Below are 11,379 nucleotides of genomic sequence, written 5' to 3'. Positions count from 1 at the left end.
TGGATCGGACTGACCTGATCTGACTGACTGACTTGGATCTGGACTTGACTGGATCTGGACTGACCTGGACTGGATCTGGACTGGATCTGACTGACTGACCTGGACTGGATCTGGACTGACTGGATCGATGACTGGACCTGGACTGACTGGACTGGATCTGACTGACCTGGACTGGATCTGGACTGATCTGGACTGACCTGGATTGACTTGACTGATTGGATTGATTGGATTGATTGATTTGATTGATTTGATTGATTTGGATTGGATTTGGATTGGATTTGGATTGGATTTGGATTGGATTTGGATTGGATTTGGATTGGATTTGGATTGGATTTGGATTGGATTTGGATTGGATTTGGATTGGATTTGGATTGGAAGAATTGAAAAATGAGAAGTGTTTTCTTCACCTTACCCCTTCTTCCTTCTCCCTTCTTCTTTCTTCCTTCTTCCTTCTTCTTTCTTCCTTCTATCCTTATCCCTTCTTTCTTCTTCTTTATTCCTTTTTTCTTATTCCTTTTTCCTTCTACCTTTTTCCTTCGCCCTTTTTTCTTCTTCCTTCTTCTTTATTTTTTGTTCTTTCTTCCGTTTTTTTAATTCATTCTTCTTTCTGCATTCTTTCTTCTTCCTTCTTTCTTCTTCCTTCTTCCTCCTTCCTTCTTTCTTCTTCCTTCTTCCTCCTTCCCTCATCCTTCTTCCTTCTTCCTCCTTCCCTCATCCTTCTTCCTTCTTCTTTCTTCCCTCTTCCTTCTTCCTTCTTCTTTCTTCCCTCTTCTTTCTTTCTTCTTCCTTCTTCCTTCTTCCTTTTTCCTTATTCCTTCTTCCCACTTCCTTATTCCTTCTTCCTTCTTCCTTCTTCCTTCTTCCTTCTTCCTTCTTCCTTCTTCCTTCTTCCTTCTTCCTTCTTCCTTCTTCCTCCTCCCTTCTTCCTTCTTCTTCCTTCTTTTTTCCTTCTCCTTTCTCCTTCCTCCCTTCTTCCTCCTCCTTCCTTCCTTCTTCCTTCTTCCTTCTTCTTTTTTTCTTCTTCCTCCTCCTTCTTCCTTCTTCCTTCTTCCTTCTTCCTTCTTCCTTCTTCCTTCTTCCTTCTTCCTTCTTCCTTCTTCGTTCTTCCTTCTTTCTTCTTCCTTCTTCCTCCTTCCTTCTTCTTTCTTCCTTCTTCTTTCTTCCTTGTTGATATCGATACTTCGTTCGGTTACTTGAGTCTGCTAAAATCTCAACATCTTGCTCGAGGAACAGTTTGTTTCCGACGCGCGGTCAGTCTGTACACCAACTGACCTCGAGTTACCACGTCCTCAGACGGAACAAGTTTGTCTCGAAAACATCCGCCATGGCCTTACTCGATGTCGAGAAGGCATTTGACAATGTATGGCATGATGGCCTGGTGTACAAACTACAACGCTACAATCTTCCCAGCTACCTGGTGAAAATCATCAACAATTACCTGTCGGCAAGGACATTCCGGTCTCAATCAGCGGAGCGAGTTCCAATGCACGCCCATCGTCGCAGGCGTTCCCCAGGGCAGTATCCTCGGCCCTGCTTTTCAATCTGTTCACCTCCGACATGCCAGAACCTCCAGAAGGCGGCATTCTGTCTCTGTTCGCAGATGACACATCCATCGTCTACAACGGTAAGAGTGATCAGAGCGCTAGTGGCAAAACTCAACGAGGCCTGGATGCCCTGACAGAGTACCTCACCAGCTGGAAAATCTGTATCAACGCGGCGAAGACCCAGGTCATCATTTTCCCCACTCAAATCCCCTAAACTTGTTCCGCCTGGGACTGTAAAATCATCCTCAATGGCACGACTGTGGAATGGGCCAATGAGGCCGACTACCTGCTTGACTCGACAGCAAGCTTATTTTCAGGCAGATTGACAAAACGGTACAAAGTGCAATGTCTTGTTGAAACTACTGTACCTTTGATCAACCGCCGGTCGTCATTGTCCCTGAAAATAAGCTTGCAGTCAACAAATCATCCCTCCCTGTGATCGAATACGGCATGCCGGTCTGGAGAGCTGCGCTAAAACCCACCACCTCAAACTTCAAGGGTCCAAAACAAATTCCTGAGGATGATCCTCAACACCCCCAGGACAAGAACATCCGAGGTCCACCGTCTGGCCGGAATAAAACCTTACATGAACGCTTTGGTGAGTGTAAAGAAAAGTTTAGGTCCGTTGCTTGCACTGACCAACAAGCGCTAGGGCGCTAGTTCCAATCTAGGTTATCAAATTTTATTGTAAATATTAGTGTACATAGTTAGTTGGTTATCAAATTTTAAAAAAACACTAGCGCCTCCTGAAGGCCGTCATGATACATTATTTTTAAAATTAAGTCAAACATTATAATTATAATAATAACAATAATTGAAATTGAAGTTGAGGCCAACCGGCCGAACACTGTACATGTTAAAATTAATTGTAGAACCAAAAATGTTTTAAATAAAGAAGAATTTTACTACTACTAAGCATTTTTCAGCAGATTTATGGGAGCTTATTGATAGCAATAAGAGCGCAATAAATTTGAGCAATCACTTGGAATTGCTGTCATAAGTCCGCAATAAGAATTAGATAAATCCAAGAAGCATGGAAATTGTTACTTGGAGCTGAAGGCTAATCTGGAACCAGATGAAGGCGGAAAACAAAACATTCGAGAGTCTCGAAAGAGCAATTCAACAAAACTCAACCTCCTGAAGCAACGAGGTTGCAAAAGCAGAGCATATTCAATATTTTTTTTTAGGTAACTAAATGTTGGTTTAAAAGTTTCATACTAAATTATTGTATTATTTTAGGCGGCTCAAAACAACGTCCGGAGAGTAGCTCAGGATCAACCACTTCTTCTTGCGTCTCGCAGCATCGGGTTCTACTACAACTGACGCTGAATGCACATCGGACCAGAACAAAACTCTTCTAAGCCCGACGAGTCTGTAACAACGGCTTCTACGCAAGAGAGAAAACTCGACGCAGGACAAAATTGCATCGAGCTATCAGTTCTACGAGCAAGGAAGGACGCTTTAATCGTGGCAAGAGATGCGGGTTGGATGATACCGCACCGGCAAATTAAAAAGCTGAAACTTGAAATTGAGGCTAAAGAGCAGTCCCTGACGTCAACCAAGAGAAACGCCAGTATCAGCGTAAATTCCGAAAACCGTAAAAACAACTCGAAGATATCTTAGCCAAAATCCCCAAGGGTCAGAGTCCTTCAGATTGCGTAGTGAAAGCGGAAGACCAGTATTTGCGGAAAATGACCAGTTATTGGAAACGATTGTCGACTTCGTTGTTCTGAAAACTGCAGCGGATTCAAGAAGACGTACAGAAATGCTTAGAACGTATCGAACACTTGATGAGCTGCACGACGCCGTGAAGGGAAAAGGTTTAACATTTCACGAAGTGGACTCTATATTCGATTGCTGCCGAGAAATTCGGCGACATTGGAAAAGACACGTATCGACCGTTCCGGTGAGTAGCGAGGGCATCACTGAATCGTGCAGTACAACATGGTAGTCTGGATTTGTCCCTCCTACTTTTCGCGCCAGGAGCAGCAATGTTGCCTGTTGAGTAGTTACACAATTAGGCCAGAAAACTACGATAGAGATAAAAATCGATTACTAATCATTGGAACGATCTTGAGTATTTCTTTTAGCTATGTGGGTTTTCTTTTGCCTGCGTTCAATGTGGAAGCGTTATAGTCAGTACAATGGAAAATTTACTATCAAATTTCCATGCAAACTTGAAACGGCTTGACTAAGTCAGTTTTATCCAAATCAGCTCAAATTTTCGGAGAACATCCAGGATTTGGGACAGAATCGGATGAGCGTGTGGAGCAAACTCGATTTTTGAACCACCTAATATATACTCAGGATTGCTCAGGGTTACTTATTACTCACTGTCTTCCCTCTTGTTTTAAAATGATTTGTAACGGCCTAACTGTTTTGTCAACAGCCCCAGAGCCCTCTTTCTCAATTGTGAATATGAAAGGATTGAGATTTGATTTAGTATTTTATGATAAAATATTGATTCGACTGTCATATTTAGTGCATCAGGATTATTAGAATTTGAATCCAAATTTATGTTCTCTTTTTTTTACTGTTTTTATCGGAGCTATTTTGGGTAAATTTCATTCAGAATATTAACTACGATCACAGACAAACAGACATTATTGAAAATTCACTAATGAAATTCATCGTCACAAACCCTAACGACATCTGTTGTTTTCATTAGTTGAGCATACCACGAACCAGACGGCGGTAGTGAGCAACGTCAAACTCGAGCAATCCGATGCGCGCGCAACGAATGATCGATTGGCCAACTAATGATGATTTACATTGACCAGTAAATCAGTAAACAATGAGAATTTCACAAGTGTTATGTCTATTTGTCTGTGCTACGATGCTCTACGTTATTCTAATTCTATAATCCTGATTTGGTAATACATAATAAAGTTTATATTATATGACTAATAATAACATATTACATTTTATTTGCCTTAGCGATAATTTTTTATAGTATCCATAGCATGATCTGTTTCGTCTAAATTTTCTGAACGGCCCTCATTAAATTTTTGTGAATTTTGGCTTTTTTGGATCTTCAAACGATTCGGTCAATTAAATTTATAAGTAGGGCTTCGCAGCACTTCGCACCCCAAGAATCACTTCGTCATGGGTTTTTATTGATCGATTTACTTGAAACTCGGTATGCTAACGCAGAATTATGGGAAGCATGTTGTTGCCAAGTTTGTGCTATGTAAGTTTTAAAAATGCTTTGACGAAGTGATGCAAAATTGCTATATTTAAATATTTTACAAATGAGTTCTGAAGAAGTAAAACCAAAAAATTTTGTGTTATCGCAAATTTCAGGTAAACTATGCAAGACTCAAGCGGATCAACATAAACAGCATCCAGATAGTACGTTCTGCGTCTCAACAATTCGAAACATTGAATCCATTGCCTCACTGCTGGGTGGCGATCAGGTTATCTTTATCAGTCAGGACGACAGAGCTAAAGTCCGATTGACTCACAGCGCACACAAACAGTCACCTCTACTTATGCACCTTGAGTACCGAGTTAGTCTACCTGACCATGACTACTACCCGCCCCAAACAAACTTACACCTTCCGTCTACAGTGCGATTGTAATTAAACCACATGGACAAGGCTATCCAGAAGCTGTGACTTATTCAGGGCCAACGTATATTGTTATTAGAGCCTCAAGCATGCTGCTTCCAATGTCGCAACGCATTCGGATGATTTAGATACTTTGATGGATGTTGAAGCTTTCAAAGTTTCATGAAAACTGAATATGGATTTGTAAAACCGGTCATGATTATCTCCGTCGATGGGGCCCTAACGAAAATCCGAGGTTAGGCTCTCATATGTATGTATTTCAGTTAAATCCATTTTCATTATAGATACCCAAAGTTATTTTGTATGCTGTGCAACACTTTCTTCGTATGACCTTGATGCAATGCTTGGATGACCAATGCGCCTGAAGAAGCGCGTTCAATCGCATAGAGCGGAAAATGCGCCACTCAGCTCCCAACTAGCTGGAGTGATCCTGCCTGCAGATTCATATGGATCCCATCTTGATGAAAGAGGTAAAACCATAGATGGAGAACTCGAAAGAAAACTTCACAGCAGCGGGTGAAGCATTGGGTCAACTATGGAGTGCATTGATCATTGATGGATTCCAGTTGTCAGCCAAATATAAAGAACCAAGGAAAGCATGTGATCCTCCTAGCTTGCCAGATCATGAGGTGGTACAAGGACCATGTACGCGAATCTCAATATGCCTTGCAAATCGTTAAATGTGAAAATACTGGATGCTGCAAGCCATTCCAAGTAGCTATCTATGTTTTACCGAACAGGTTCCTTCCACCACCTTGCCCATTGAGACAATCTAGTGCGGTATCATGGTACCAAGACCAGGTGTTGTAAAACAGACAGATCGGTTTTGCCTCTGTTCCAGCATCTTGCATTGGGTGTACCTATACCTGTTGATTCTGACATGTTAATGTACCATACGACATGTACTGCCCTTCGCTTCGTAATGAAATCAAGCAAAGAACCTGTAAGACTTGTGGTTTGTATTTCACATCGATGGAAGCTGCTGGTATACACACTAAATCGGTTCATGGATCTTCGTGCAACAAACAATCTGGTAAAGTTCGCCCCGTGCGAGTAGCAGCTCGCCGATGTAAGTTGCTGTGTGATCCGTGACGATTACACAGGAGCTGAAGACGTTGACTGGATGGATGAAGAGGATGTTGATACCGACAATGCAACTGATTTCACGCCACAATCAATGGACGATTATTTTGCTGAGGTTCAGCCGTCGAAGCCTGGGTAACAAATGAGTTCACAGCAGCTGATTAATCATTTATATTTGCTGAATCGAGAGCACATAAATTGAAGGTTCTGCTGATTCGTTTGCGCCAAAACTGATTTCTAATTTTATTCAACTTTCTTTTGTATCCAAAGATTCAATAAAAACATAAACTGCTTTAAAAATTTCCAAGCAAATTTGAATAATTTTAATGAAAAACCAGATTAATCCACCTAGCGTGATGGTGCCTTTTCTCGTTCATTCAAGGTTTGGAAAAATTTGAAGAATATGTGATTGGTCTTATTTTTCATATTTGTTATATGTATGTATGTATGTAGTTAGCCACCATCCTGGCTGGAGTCTTGCTCTGCATGCGGTTCCACTTAACAGTAAGGATCAAATTATAATTTTGAATTCAACATATTGTCTTGAAAGGCCAAACATGGGGGTGGTGGACCTGTAAGTAGAGACACTTAGAAGGCGCGTCAACTGGTTAACAACTGTTGGAGTTAAAAGTAATAGACGCGAACGACTGATACTTTCCTTCCTTGACTCGATTGGCTACCACTTCATTGTTGTAACTTCATTGATGCCCTGATGCACTCCCCAGTCCCATTTCATATATTTACAGTCAAATCAGTAATATTGTAGAGGAAATAAGGTGGTGTTTCGCTGATGATTACCTTATCCCTGGACCTTGGGCCTGATCTGAAAAAATATCCCTGATGGCATAAAAATAATATAGCATATGTATTATAAGTAACTAAAATGAAATATATGCATGATAATAGCCAATGTAAGGAGTATAAAATAATGATAATACATATTTACAATATAATGTTCTCAATAGATTTGCGAGCAAAATATCATATAGCCATTCGAATGAGTTTGATTATTGGCCTATATTTGATTTCACAATAAAATATATGCCATGAAAAAAATATATGAATGTTACAAATCATTTGATGAAGCAAAATAAATATGTATATGATGAAACATTAAAACAATGAATGAAGCACAACTGATTGATACCGAAGCTTGCTGTCATCTGATCGAACATTTTGTTCACCTGGTTCTGAAAAAAGGTAATTCTACTATGGGATCACTAGAAAAAAAGTAGGTCCTGAAAAATGGTGGCTCTGGTATCGTAATCATTGAATATTTTTATTGGTGTCATGGCCGACAAAGTAGTCGAACTCCATTAGTCAAAACGGAAACCGAAAACAAGTTATTTTGTATGGTAGGATTCGATTTCATAAATGTAATTTAATAATCACAAATTAAATGTATTCCTATAACAACAGAATATTTATTCATAGGGACTAGGGAGTCTCGTAATAAGTATTACGAATATTATAAACATGTTTAGAAGGAGTAAAACGATTATAAAAAGTAAAATAATTCAATAAAACGTTACGATGTATGTAATATATGATACAATACGGAGACAATGAGCTTGGATATTTCCGTTGGTAAAAAATAACCTTTAGCTGTTGTACTATACATCTTTATTTTATGAAAATACTGTTAATACACTGCCATATGATGAAAATATTCCATATAATTTGCTATTTGAACTCAAAGAGTTTAATTCATATACACTTGAAAGAAATTTAATAAAATTGAAATTACTATATTAGAGGTGATGGACATTATGTGTTAAAAATGGAATGAAACAAATGTAAAGAATATGATAAGAATAATAAAATCAATAAATATTCTGAAAATATTAATTATAATAAGGTAATGAATTAACATAAACTTCCTTGTCATAAGACGAGTCTCAATCCCACTCAATTCCACCATCAACTGTACCCCGACAGATACGTACCTCGACCTAACAGTAAAGCCGTCTTCAGTGTCTCTGTCCTCGACTTCGAGACGTCGAAGACGACCCCACCGCTGAGGTCGAAACACGCATCTGTCAAGGCACAATCAAGTGTTGGAACCAAATGGGCACACAAAATCGTCTTATGACAAGTGAAAATTTCCACTAAAAGCTCAAAACTTTTTCGACTGACTACTTTATTTAAAGACTTGGCAGCTCTTCGCTTCCAAGAGGTGGTAATCCTGAAAGATCTCCAGCGATGCCGGCGGCACTGGTTACCAGTTTCCCACCGACCAGTGAGCTGCTACCATTTTCACTTGAGCACTATTGTCAGCTATTACGATCATCTATTGATCCGAAGAAAACACGATCGGCTAACAGCGCGCCTTCAGGGCTGTATGGTCTCCCTCGGGGTGTAGGTTAAGTTGGTTAAGTCGACCATTCTTACCTCGCGGAAGTTAATATTTGTACACCAACAATTTTCAAAATTTGAACTAAACAAAATGTCACACGCGAGAACTTCCGTTTAAACGATGCCGAGTGTTTTTTATATTTGTTTATATGCATAAAAAATTCTCGCCAAACGCAATTTTTGCAAACAAATCGGATGAGCATAAGAGCAAAAATGGCATTTTATTTTGTAGTTTTAAAATTAGTATTTTCGCCATAACTTTTGACCCAATTGTACGATCCGGCCAAGTTTCTATAGGAAACAATGGGACAAGATTCTGCGTCGAATGCAATCTGTTGAGAGCGACCTGAGAAGCACAGTAACTTATATATGACCGGATTCAGTCACAATATGGTTACTGCAACCAGATTTGTTAAACTTGTGTTGCGGGAATATATGAAGTCAAAGTGCTAAAAAGTGAGATAGCCTTTTTGAACTATTTTCGCAATAAATAAATTTGACCATAACATCTAAGCTCATAGTCCGATCTGGCCAATTTTTAATAAGAAAATGAGACACTCCGCGTCGATTGTAATTTAATGCGAGTAAATCGGTTGAGGAAAAGTGCCTGAAAATGAGTGAGTTTTTTAGCGATTTTCCATAAAATGGTATAACTTTCGATCCCATAGTCCGATATAGCCATTTTCAATAGGAAACAACGGACAGGATTCTGCGTCGAATGCACGCTTGTTGCGAGCAAATCGGTTGAGGATAAGTGCCCGAAAAATGAGTGACATTTTTACGCGATTTTTTGTATGAATTTGTATTTGCCAACTCTCGATCCCATAGTCCGATCTGGCCAATTTCAAATAGGAAGAATGGGACAGCATTCTGCGTCGAATGCAACTTGTTGCGAGCAAATCGGTTAAGGATAAGTGCCCGGAGTGACATTACGCGATTTTTGTATAGTATTTTGGCCATAACTTCTGATCCCATAGTTCTAGTCCAAATTTCAAATAGGAAACAATGGGACAGATTCTGCGTCGAATGCAACTTTTGAGCAAATCGGTTGAGAAAGTTCCCGAAAAGAGTGACATTTTTACGCCATTTTTCGTATGAATTTGTATTTTATGCAACTCGATCCCATAGTTCGATCTGACCAATTTCAAATAGGAAACAATGGGACAGGATTTTGCGTCGAATGCAACTTGTTGCAAACAAATCGTTGAGGATAAGTCTGAAAAATGAGTGACATTTTTACGCGATTTTTTGTATGAATTTGTATTTGGCCATAACTTCGATCCCATAGTCCAATCTGAGCAATTTCAAATAAGAAATAATGGGACAGGATTCTGCGTCGAACGCAACTTGTCGCAAGCAAATCGGTTGAGGTAAAGTGCCCGAAAAATGAGTGACATTTTTACGCGATTTTTCGTAGAATTTATTTTGCCATAACTTTCATCCCATGTTCGATCTGGCCAATTTCAAATAGGAAACAATGGGACAGGATTCTGCATCGAATGCAACTTTTGCGAGCAAATCGGTGAGGATAAGTGCCCGAAAATGAGTGACATTTTGAGTAGTTTTGCACACACATACACACACACACACACACACACACACACACACACACACAGACATCACTCGATTCTCGAACTGAGTCGATTGGTATATAACACTATGGGTCTCCGGGCCTTCTATAAAAGTTTGTTTTGAGCGATCATATAGCCTTTACCGTATACGTATACGAGAAAGGCAAAATGAAATCTTACTAAGATGTTAGGGAGGAAAGGGTCTTTGAAAATCTTATGATGCCTTACAAGGAGGGAGGGTTAAAATGGCAAATAACCCTTACGTAATTTGTGCATGACCCTTACAGTCAACTATGTGATCATGGGCGATTAGAGTTTCAATTTTACCGTACATTTCATTTCAAAATTTAAAATGAACTATTTGTAAATGAGGGAAGCTTATACTATATTATATGATCGTCTGATTGCATCTAATGTCCAGTCAGATGGCTAATTCCGGAAATTAGGCAATAAACTTGGATTGAACTGAACAAACACATAATCCGATTAAGAATCGGTTGATAATCGAGAAAATTAATCGATTAGTTTTGTTATTATGAGTGTTAATAATCGATTCAATATTTATCGATTACCTCAATGATGCATGGACTAATAGTAGATTAATTTTCGACATCTCAGACACAAAGAAACGGTATTTTTGATTCGATTCCTGATAAACCTTGATTTGTTCATTGCGCCAATAGTAAGCAATGGAATATAGAACTCTAAAATACCTAAAATACATTTGCATACAACTAGTGAGAGTCAGTAGTTGGGCTAGCGTTTAAATTAGATTTGAAAACCAAGCAGAACAAACTACGACGGAGTGAGAAAGACAAAGGACAAGAAATGGAACATAGACATAAAATAGATAGATCAAAGAACATATATAGTTATTACGTTTATCGATGATGCAACTATCGAGCATATCAGTTAATTAACCAAAAGTTCTAGCTTTGAAGAAATTGTTTCGGCAGATAAAGAAGACTATGTGCTGCCCACACATCCGTTAGCCGATTCTAAGAACCAAAAAGTTCTAGCTTTGAAGAAACAATTTAATATGATAAACGTCATTATTACGTATTCATTAAACAGGCGGCCCTCATGCATCGCCGTCTGCTATTCTATACTTTTCTCGCGTTCGTTCAGGGAATCAGACGGCAGGAGGGCAGATCGCAGCACGCCAGTATCCTGCAAAGTAGGCAGGACAACTGCGAGGGACGACCTGTACCTCTAGGAAAAATTTGCGCTTACGCAGCCGGTTTGCCGACTTCAGTG

General features: G+C 39.4%; 1 non-coding gene across 1 annotated transcript in view; it reads right to left on the bottom strand.

Annotated features, from left to right (window-relative positions):
• Nucleotides 1–11,266: 11,266 nt before the first annotated feature.
• The window catches only part of LOC134208430 (U12 minor spliceosomal RNA), a 199-nt gene continuing 86 nt past the window's right edge, over nucleotides 11,267–11,379 (bottom strand). Inside the window, exon 1 of the small nuclear RNA XR_009978663.1 lies at nucleotides 11,267–11,379. This exon is cut by the window's right edge and continues 86 nt beyond it. This is a non-coding gene — a small nuclear RNA (U12 minor spliceosomal RNA).

This window comes from Armigeres subalbatus, chromosome 1, assembly GCF_024139115.2.
Source record: "Armigeres subalbatus isolate Guangzhou_Male chromosome 1, GZ_Asu_2, whole genome shotgun sequence".
In the NCBI taxonomy this organism is placed as follows: Eukaryota; Metazoa; Arthropoda; class Insecta; order Diptera; family Culicidae; genus Armigeres; species Armigeres subalbatus.
The sequence above is the reverse complement of the archived record's forward strand: the minus strand, read 5'-3'. Positions and strand labels throughout refer to the sequence as shown.